This window comes from Rhipicephalus sanguineus, chromosome 10 (assembly GCF_013339695.2).
Source record: "Rhipicephalus sanguineus isolate Rsan-2018 chromosome 10, BIME_Rsan_1.4, whole genome shotgun sequence".
NCBI classification, from domain to species: Eukaryota; Metazoa; Arthropoda; class Arachnida; order Ixodida; family Ixodidae; genus Rhipicephalus; species Rhipicephalus sanguineus.
This window is the reverse complement of record NC_051185.1, coordinates 58,509,889-58,520,808: the sequence shown is the minus strand read 5'-3', so window position 1 is coordinate 58,520,808 and position 10,920 is coordinate 58,509,889.

Here is a 10,920-nt window from a genome sequence, read left to right as displayed (position 1 = left end):
CTGGGTCTTTTTTCCTCCTTGTGTTCACTGAGCATTTACACTGCACAGAAATGGTTTTTCTCTTTTTTCTCTCTTCTTTCCTTTTCATCGCTTTACAGCCTTCTTTATGAAAACACTGGGAAACAGAAAGACTTCAGAAAACTGCATACAGTTGCTGTAACTCTGAAGGCTCGTTTGCAACAGTTTCCTTATTGCTTCCATTTGCACTCCATAAAGTAATAGAGGCCGGATTTTCAGGCGCTGAAAAAGCGCGTTTTAGGCCGCCAAAAATAGGAGGTAAAACGTGTTCAGGCCTCCAGCGTCGTAATGTAGGCACAATAAACTTTTACATAAATGCAAAATTTCGAGACAATGAGGTGCGCGACCCTATCTACAACAGTAAAAAAAAAAAAAAAGCAAAACAAAAAAAAAAAAATAACTAGGGCAGTAACACTTGTGGTGCGAAGACTCCCTTATCACCCTTACTATGCTATACATACATGGCTAGGCTTGCTGTTCCCTTTTTCTATCACTTTTTTGTGCATGTTTCTTTGTATCTCTTCTATCTCCGTCTGTTTCTTTCTCTGTCCAAGCTTCTATTCTTTATTTCTTTTCATCGCGATAGCAATTATACGGACACTCCCGACGGGTTTTGCCATCGCCGTCGCCGTAATGTCTCGTATTAACACCAAATTGATAACATCCCCCACGCATCGTATGTTATACCGCGTGCAAAAGCGCGTGAGCGGGGGCGGCGAACGCGGCTGAAGCGGAGATCAAACGAGCCGGCCCATCTCCGTCGCTCGGAGGGCTCATGCGATAACATCACCCCGCTCGGGAGGCCTGCCGTCGAAGCAGACAGGAAAGGCCCTGCCCGTCTTGAACGAGCACGAAAAGAGGCGACGGGGGCATGGTGTCGCTCGAGCAGCAACTTTGAACTTTGAAGCTAAGGGCGCGGTCGCGATCGCGGCGCGTGCTCTATCTCGGCAGCCATAAGCGTGCGGCTCGTGTACTCTTCTACGTGCTGCGCTCTCAACGCGAAGAGACTGTGCGGAAAGAGCATCTCTCCCTGGAGCGGCCGTATTTCTCTTACACCAGCGTTTTGTAGAGCTACGCGAGATCGGATCCAAAAGAGTTAGCTGCCAGCCTCACTTCGTATAACATTACAATTTGTTCCTATCGCATCCATTGCTTCGCCCTTTCGGTGACACTGTGACTTTTTCCCTTCTATTTCTCTCTCTTTCTCTCTTTCTCATTATCTCTATGTATTTCTCTCTCTCTCTCTCTCTACTCATTCTCTCGCCTTCTATCTTTCTCTTTGTTACCTTTTTCTCTTTTCTCTCTGTCTATTTATTTCTCTTTTTTCGCTGTTTTTTTTTTTCTTTTCTTTCTCTCTCTTTCTTTCTCTCTCGCTCTCTCTGTACTTGAAGGAGTCTATACTTGGCCATGCTGGTCATTCGTGTTTCACTTTTTAGCGCACAAAAGAACAAAGACGAAAAGTGACGCGGACACAGCGCTGACTTCCAACATATGCTTTATTTTCCACAGTGGCGCATATATATGCAACAGAAGGCAACGCACGCAGGTGCATTGTACAGGAAGAATGCATGTGAAGAAGCAAAAGATGATTGCGTACATGGAAGTTAGGATATGCTGACAAAACAAACGATACCGGATTTTTTTTTCTTTACGAGGTCAAGAGGTCATTCCAGAATGTCATTACCTTCGAGTCAGCCTGTGGTGGTGACTCGAAGTCTGGGATCGGAGGAGGTTGGGAGACACGTGCGTTAATACATTCAATCTATCAAAAAAAGAACTTGATTTTCTATGCAAGGCCCACTGGGTGCCTCGAAGGTAATGACATTCTGGAATGATCTCTTGATCTCGTAAAGAAAAAAATCCGGTATCGTTTGTTTTGACTTCATATCCTAACTTCCATGTACGCATGCATGTGCTTTTTACATGTATTCTTCCTGCCTTCTGTTGTGTATGTGTTTGTATATATATATATATATATATATATATATATATATATATATATAAAATATACGACTGTGGTCATGACATGAATAACGTGAAAATCCTGTCGAGTACGTCGTAAACCCTTCCTCCAGACACGTGTGGCACATACCCGTTTACCCGAGCCGCGGTGTACGGGTACGCGCCACAGGTGATTGACAGTTTATATACCCAGGAAAGGCGGAGAACAGACATCGGTACTTAAACGCGAGAGTGTTAAGAAAAACCGACATCGGCAGCGTTAACCCGATGATTGGAAAGAATAAAAATTAGAATCCCAGCAGGAATCGAACCAAGGATTCTGTGTGGCAATCGGGTATTCTACCACAGAGTCACGCCAGGTCTATAACTGGTTCGAAAAAACAGCCTGTGCAGGCGTAATGTCAGTGCAACGTCGATTGTGGTTGTGGTGCTGGCTAATTTTACAAGAAAGCATAAACACTACATATATACTCCTACGATACAGGCGTCATATCAATTCCGTCTGTGGTTCCAGTGTTGGCTCCGCTTTTATAGCAGTCTAAAACATTACATTTGGATTCCTATGATTCAGCAAGCTATATTGAAACATTGCTCGACCCCGGAGGAATACATTAACGAATGTTAAGTATGATATTCACATGACTGCACCATAATATTGTTACGTGAATGACGACTCGGTAGACTATAGACCGTAGACTATTTACACGATATATTTTCAGTAGCGGTTGCAGCGCTGACCGGTTCAGCTCAGAGCCCGAGCGGAGAGAGATCTTCCTTTCCTCGTCCGGCACACACGCGCAATGGTCAAGGGGCTGGCAATATGCATGTAGCATAATCCCCGGCGGCAGAAGCGCCGTCTCGGCGCATCAGATGTCAACGTCACTTGGAGAGTGGTAGGGCTTCAAGCGTGCGACATGTACGATATCGCTGGCCTGTATTGAAGATGAAGGCGACGAGGCGACAGGAGCGATTTCATAGGTTACAGGGGTAACCGCACGAAGGACTCTGTATGGACCTGTGTATCGAGACATTAGTTTTTCCGACATCCCAACGTGCCGGTGGGAGACCACAGCAGGACCAAAGAACCGGGCGAGAAGTGAACGTCTCGGTGCTTGCGATCGTACAACCGCCGTTGGTTTCCTGAGAAGTCAAGAGGCGAGTGCGGGCGGTTTTACGTGCATGAGCAGCCCTGGTGATAGCGTCAAGGGCGTATTCGCTGGTCGGTTCGGCGGGAAATGGGATGATGGGGTGTCTAGGGGCACCGTTGGTTGTCGGCCCGAACAACAGAAAGAATGGAGAGTAACCGGCAGTGTCGTGGCGCGAGGAATTGTACGCAAATGTCACGTACGGCAAAGCAAGGTCCCAGTCAGAGTCGTCGGAGGAAACCTACTTCGCAAGCATGTCTGTAAGTGTCGATTGAGACGCTCGGTTAGGCCATTTGTCTGCGGATGGTAGGACGTAGTGAGCTTGTGCCTCGTTTCACATGACTGCAGAATGCGGCTATGACCTTCGACAGAAATGTGCGGCCACGGTCCGTAAGCAGCTGACGTGGAGCTCCATGTTGCAAAATCACGTCGTGTAGGAGGATGTCGGCGACATCTGTGGCGCAGCTTGTTGGAAGAGCTCTTGTGATGGCGTAGCGCGTGGCGTAGTCCTGTGGCCACAGCTATCCACCTGTTGCCGGAGGAAGACGGGGGAAACGGGCCAAGTAGGTCTAAGCCAACGCGAAAGAACGGTTCTGACGAAATGTCAAGGGTTTGAAGGCACCCGGCGGGAAGCGTCGATGGTGTCTTGCGGCGCTGACATTTCTCACATGCCGCAACGTATCTTCTCACGGAGCGTGCAAGCCTGGCCAAAAGAAGCGTCGGCGGATCCGGTCGTAAGTGCGCGATACACCAAGGTGACCGGCCGTTGGAAGGTCATGAAGTTCGTGAAGGACAGCCGAGCGGAGGTGTTTCGGAATAACAAGCAGCAGGGCTGGTCCATCTGGGTGAAAAGTGTGGCGGTAGAGTGCACCATCTTGGAGGACGAACGAGCGATGGGACCGGTCGGTAGACGATGATTCTAGGCGTTCGATGATAGTACGCAAGGACGCATCTCTGCGTTGTTCGTCGCCGATGTTTGTCAGTAAAGAAACGGAAAAGACGCAAGCGTCGGCGTCGGTGGTCAGGGACGCTGCTCGATTCATCGACCGGGTAGCGGGACAGGCAGTCTGCGTCCTGGTGTAAGGCGGCCCGACTTGTACGTCACTGTGTAGGTATATTCTTGGAGTCGCAGAGCCCAGCGACCAAGCCGGCCCGTAGGATCCTTTAGTGAGGAAAGCCAACAGAGCGCATGATGGTCCGTTATTACAGAGAAATGCGTGCCATATAAATATGGGCGGAACTTCAAGACTGCCCAGACAAGAGCAAGGCATTCACGCTCTGTAATGGAATAGTTGCGCTCGGCAGCTGTAAGTAGGCGGCTGGCGTAGGCGATAACGCGGTTGCGTCCCTGTTGTCGTTGGGCTAGGACGGCTCCGATCCCGTGACCACTAGCATCGGTTCGGACCTCAGTCGGAGCGGATGGGTCAAAGTGGGCCAATATAGGCGGCGTTGTCAAAAGTGTGACGAGGCGAGAAAAAGCGGCGGTTTGAGCGGGACCCCACGTAAAAGGCACGTCTTTCTTCAGAAGTTCAGTGAGTGGTCGAGCGATTGTTGCAAAATCTTCCACGAACCTTCTGAAGTAGGAACAGAGTCCCACAAAACTCCGGACGTCCTTCGCTGATTGGGGTACAAGAAAACTCGTGACTGCACGAATTTTCTCGGGGTCCGGCTGCACACCTGGAGCATCGACGAGGTGGCCCAAGACGGTAATCTGCCGGCGGCCGAAGTGGCACTTCGAGGAGTTCAATTGGAGGCCAGCTCTGCGGAAGACGTCAGAATAGCTGCCAAACGCCGAAGGTGGGTCTCAAATGTAGGCGAATATACAAGGACATCGTCGAGGTAACAAAGGGCAGGTTGTCCATTTGAATCCTTGTAGCAGAGAGTCCATCATACGCTCGAACGTGGCTGGGGCGTTGCACAGACCCGAACGGCATAACCTTGAAGTGGTACAGGCCATCCGGAGTTACAAACGCAGTCTTTTCTTGGTCTTTCTCATCCATAGCAATCTGCCAGTAGCCAGAGAGTAGGTCTATTGAAGAAAAGTAGCGCGCGCCGTGTAGGCAGTCAAGAGCGTCGTCAATTCGAGGTAAAGGGTAAACGTCCTTTTTCGTAATTCGATTCAGATGGCGGTAATCAACGCAGAAGCGCCACGTGTCGTCTTTCTTTTTAACGAGCACGACGGGTGACGCCCAAGGGCTCGATGAGGGTTCAATAATGCCTCTGGCTAGCATCTTGTTCACTCCTTGTTGAATGACCGTGCGTTCGGCGGCAGACACCCGATATGGTCGGCGGTGAATGGGAAGAGAATCACCGGTGTTGATGCGGTGCTTTACAAGAGAAGTCTGGCCTAGTGGTCGATTATCGCCGTCGAAGATGTCGCGGTAAGGAGCCAAAAGGCGGGTTAGAGCGGCTGACTGCTCAGGTTCGAGGTCCGAGGCGATCATGTGACGCAATGCCATGTCGAGGGTCTGTGGTATCCGGCGGCCGACAAGGAACATCTGAGCACACGTCGGCAGCGAAAATGGTGACGTGGTCATCTGATAAGGATCGGAGCGTGGCGACTGAGATGCCTTGGGGTAGCACTTGCTTCGTGAAGCCGAAATTTACAACAGGGAGATGTATCCGGTTAGCGGCTAAGGTGACAACGCAGTGTGGCACAGTGATGTCGCGCGCCAAAAGGACATCAGCAATAGGCGTGACGACGTAGTCCCCGTCAAGCACCGGTGAAGACGTTGCCAATTCGACGAATGTTAGGGCTTTAGGCGGCATGCGGATAAATTCTGTGGTACAGAGGCTGTTCTGGAGTTTGGGGCTAGTATCTGGCAGAAGAGGAAGCTCAAGCAAAGAGTACCGGCAGAACAGTCGATCAGGGCAGAATGTGTCGAGAGGAAGTCCATCCCCAAGATGAGGTCGTGAGGGCAACTGCTGAGCACGGTAAAGAGGACGGGAACGTGGCGGCCGGCAATGCTTATTCGAGCGGTACACATGCCCGTGACGGCAATAGTTCCGCCATCGGCGACGCGTACGGCTTTAGTTGTAGCAGGTGTCAGTACTTTCCTAAGTCGACGGCAGAGATGCGCGCTGATGATGGACACCTGAGCTCCAGTATCAATTAACGCCGTCATAGAAATACCGTCCACTTGAAGATCAATTAAGTTCGTGTTCGTAGTGAGCGTCAGCGGAGGATTTGGTTCAGAGGACAATGATGCAGCACTACCTCCAGGAGCTGCACGACCTAGTTTTCCGTCCGGGACGAGACGTAGTTGGGCGGCGAGGTATAGCGGCGTGGTTGAGGCGACGGGGAACGACGGCGTTGGGGCGACGGGGACCGAGCAGTAGGGCGGCCGTTGGGTGCGTCAGAGGCAGCGTACGTACGGCTGGGAGAATACTGGCGAGGTGTAGCGTATGGGCGAGTAGGCGACGAAAATTGGCCCCAATAAGGCGGCGTCCAGGTGGTGCGGCAGTGACGGGAGACATGACCCACCCGGTGGCAGCGGAAGCAGATGGGTTTGTCGTCGGGAGTTCTCCATTCCGATGGGTTGTGGGATCTCGGAGGAAAATAGGAGTCACTGCGTGGTGCACTCGTGGGCGTCGGTCGGTATTCGGGTCGAGAGACGGAGCAGGCGACAGGAAAACCGAGATTGGCAATTTCTTGCCGCACGACGGCCTGAATAACAGAGACCGTGGGGGGTGCTTGGACAGCGGCTTGGTCGAAGGGAGGTGTGTGGAAGGGCGCTGGACTTGCCGCTTCAAGCTCCCATCGAACGATGCGGGTCACATTCTCCTCAAAGGGTGGGGTGGCGCCGAGATCGGAGCACGTTGACGTGACAGCCGTGTTCGGTAGCCGAGCGAATTGAGGCACTACGCGGCGGCTTTTGGCCCTTTCGAAGCGGCGGCATTCCTTAATGATGAGGTCGATGGTCGAGACGTTTGTGTAGACGAGCAAATTGAAAGCGTCGTCCGCGATTCCTTTGAGTACGTGGCCCACCTTGTCAACCTCGGACATTTGCTCGTCCACTTTTCGGCACAGCGCGAGTACATCCTGAATATACGAGACGTACGACTCGGTCGATGACTGGACACGGGTTGCAAGTTCTTTTCGTGCTGCCACTTGGCGACCGGACGGGTCTCCAAAGATGTCGCGCAGTCGCTCCTTGAAAATGTCCCAGCTGGTGAGCTCGGTCTCATGAGTCTCGAACCAGACACGCGGGGTGCCTCCCAAGTAGAAGATTACGTTGGCAAGCATCATTGTGGGGTCCCATCGGTGAGTTTGGCTAACACGCTCGTATATGCTGAGCCAGTAGTCAACGTCAAGGCCAGCTTGGGCGGAAAATGTACCGGGATCGCGGGGGTGGGACACCGTAAGGTACGTTGTGGTTGACGCCGCAGCTGTAGACGGAGACGGGCTGTTGGTAGTGGTAGCCATGGCCGGATACTGGACGGTGAGGCCGCTGCGAAGCTTCGTGGTGAGGACGGGGAACGCTCCACCTCCACCAAATATGTTACGTGAATGACGACTCGGTAGACTAGACCGTAGACTATTTACACGATATATTTTCAGTAGCGGTTGCAGCGCTGACCGGTTCAGCTCAGAGCCCGAGCGGAGAGAGATCTTCCTTCTCCTCGTCCGGCACACACGCGCAATGGTTCAAGGGGCTGGCAATATGCATGTAGCAATATGCACTCCGTTTCTATAATACTGACGTATGTACTCTAACGTGAGGGCTGGCGTTACGTCGCACCATAAGATACCCTTCAAACGCCAGTGTTGTCGACGTGCGTGGCAAGCCCACGCACGTCGACAACATTTGCGATAGTCTCACGTATACCATTTTTTCCGAGCTGCAAAGAAAGCCCGCGAAATACAAAAAGAACCACGTGACTAGCGCATTCGCGCGCCGTGAAAATGCTGCCCTCAGCCGTGGTTTGAGCGAACGAAATCAGCTGCGGCCGCGACTCGCCGCCTACGTTGCAGCGGTAGGCCGATAAGTTAACGGTGGTTTCTTGGCCCGCACTCGCTACAACTTGCACCGTCACGCGCGCCAACTGGCTGGCAACGGGCCAAGAAACCACCGCCCACTTATCGTCCTACCGCCGCAATGGAGCCGGTGAGTCCCGGCCGCAGCTGATTTCGTTCGCTCAAACCACGGCTGAGGGCAACATTCTCGCGGCACGCGAATGCGCTTGTCACGTGGTTCTTTTTGTATTTCGCGGGCTTTCTTTGCAGCTTGGAAAAAATGGTATACGTGAGACTATCGCAAATAATGCAATTGGTGTTTCTGAAGACACTCTCGAACTTTGCAAGTCGCATTTCTTGCCTAAAGTAAATATTTAGCAATTTAGTTAAATAATCCTAATTAACAAATTAGTTAATTACCAAACAAAAAATTGTCTGTAGTGCGCAAGGTGACTGTCAGTAATTTGCAACTGATTTCACTCGCCTGCCTCTAATGTTGTACTTTTTAACCCTTGGCTAAAGATAGCTGGGACACCCGGCATATATATATATATATATATATATGTGTGTGTGTGTGTGTGTGTGTGTGTGTGTGTGTGTGTGTGTGTGTGTGTGTGTGTGTGTGTGTGTGTACGTTGAGCTTTAATGAGCTATCAGTTATTTAAAGAAACTGAACATCAAACTAAGCCACATACTATAATTTCAACTGGAACTCCTCAAGTTTTTGTTCAAATACTTGGAAATGCACAACATCATGACGTGCAAGCATTCAACTTTGTTTCCATCAGTAGCATTTGCACTGATGGATAACTGGATGGCACAATGTATGCTTGAAAAGGAGGAACTGTCATACACTCATTTGTTGCGCAAAGCTGCTGGAGAAACCCCCTATATGGATTTCTCAGAAAAAAAGCCTCCGAGTTTACGAAAAATTTGTCGCGGTCTGGGATTCGAACTTCAGACCATTGTTTTTTTGAGGTCGTCGTTCAACACTAACTAGAAGGATTGCGGATCAGATTATGAGAGCGAATTAAGTGGTGAAGTGAAGAACACGGACACTGAATATGGCAAAATATAACCTCCTATATTTGTCTGTAACTTGTCTTAAAGCGCTTGCTTCAAAGAAAGTTGATCATCGTGGTGGAATGTAGTCTGGCAGTTTTTTGCACTGTTTCATAAAAAGCCTTGTCTTGTCACCCCAGCATTGACTGTCGTACAAATACTTGCATCCTTGTGGGACACCTTGGCCAACAGTAGCATCTGTTTGCAGTAGCTCACAAGCTGTATAGAGGTAAATTAATTCATTATTGAAAACAGTTTTTCTGCTATCGAAGGGCCGGCACAGAAGAGGAATGTTCTGTTAACCCTTTCAGACATGACCTATGAATAACTGTCTGTAAAACGTGTCAAAGTTGCACAAGATTACTGCAAGGCATTCTATATTCTATAGCAACAAAAATATTGTCAAAATATTGTCATGCTGGTTTTTGTATTCTATAGTGATCATACTTAATTAATCTGTAAATTAATATAGACGCGCATGGTGGTCTAGTGGTTACGGTGCTCGAGTGCTCATCCGAAGGTCGCGGGTTTACATGCCACCCACTAGTTTCTTTAATAGCTTGGCCCAGAGAAAAACCAATGAAATGAGAGGGCAAGAAAGAAAGAAACAAGGTATTTAATAAATGTAAAATGTTAGTTGCTGTCTACACATTATAGCTGAGGGTGGGAATTTAAAGTGCTTTTGTCCGTGGCCATTGCCTGCAAGTGGAGATGTGTTGCATGTTTGATTAAAAAAATGGAACCATGAAAAGAGACGCAGTGATGCAAAAAAAAGGAATTACTGCCGCCATTTTCTGTTAACCCTCACCATAAATACTTGATTATGTCTTTTTTTATGCTCTTGCTTCTAACAGTCTAATTAATCTGCACATCTACATGGCATCATTAAAAGAAGAGGGAATAGAAGCTTTTGTTCATTTATCACCGAAGATTGGTGTTCATCTTGAAGTTGACTCTTCAGTGTCTCTACTCTTTACCATATCAATGGTGGTTTAATAAAAAGATACACACCTCTCATACCACCCTTGGCACGTACTTCTAAGATCATACAGCCCGCTCGAACATCAATGTGCATGAGCTTGTGAGTAAAGCCGGGAGTACCTGGTGTCGGAGGAGAAATATTTTATATAAAAATAATGTAAGCAGAATACAATTGTCAGGCAGGTTTTCTCATTGTAAGTAAAAGTAATCATTGTAAATACAAGAGACTACATATCCTAACCTGTGTCTGTATTGGCACATTTTTCCGAAATTTGCGGATTGTGTAATTTACTTCTGAAATAATGATCTGTTGTCGAGCCTGTCTAATTTGTCAGTCCATGCAACACACTAATCTTATGTCACCCAACAATGTGTGGTTTTCAGCGAAAAATAGAAGTAGGGGGTCTATTATACCTCAACATATATAAAAAATGGATTGTAAAAGAATATTTCAGTGCAAAACAAGTCCTAGAAGTCGTCGGCTATGAACCACACTCACCGCCGGCGACCGCCATTTTGCCATGGCGTCTGTGACGTCATGTGCTGCATGGAGCGGAGCCGTCGTCTGCTACCAAAGTTTGAACCGCTGCAAATCGTTCCATCTCAGTGCCAAACTGAGGAAAGCTAAAATATCTCGATTTCACGTGCAGCTGACCACGGAACAATATCGTTCGCCGGAACGCAGACGCTCGCACAGCAAGCTGCTTGTTACGTCACGGCTCGCAGTGCGCCAGTGTTGCCCGACTCTGGGGCCGCTCACGTGTTTATAAAAATATTCAATTACAAAATTACAAA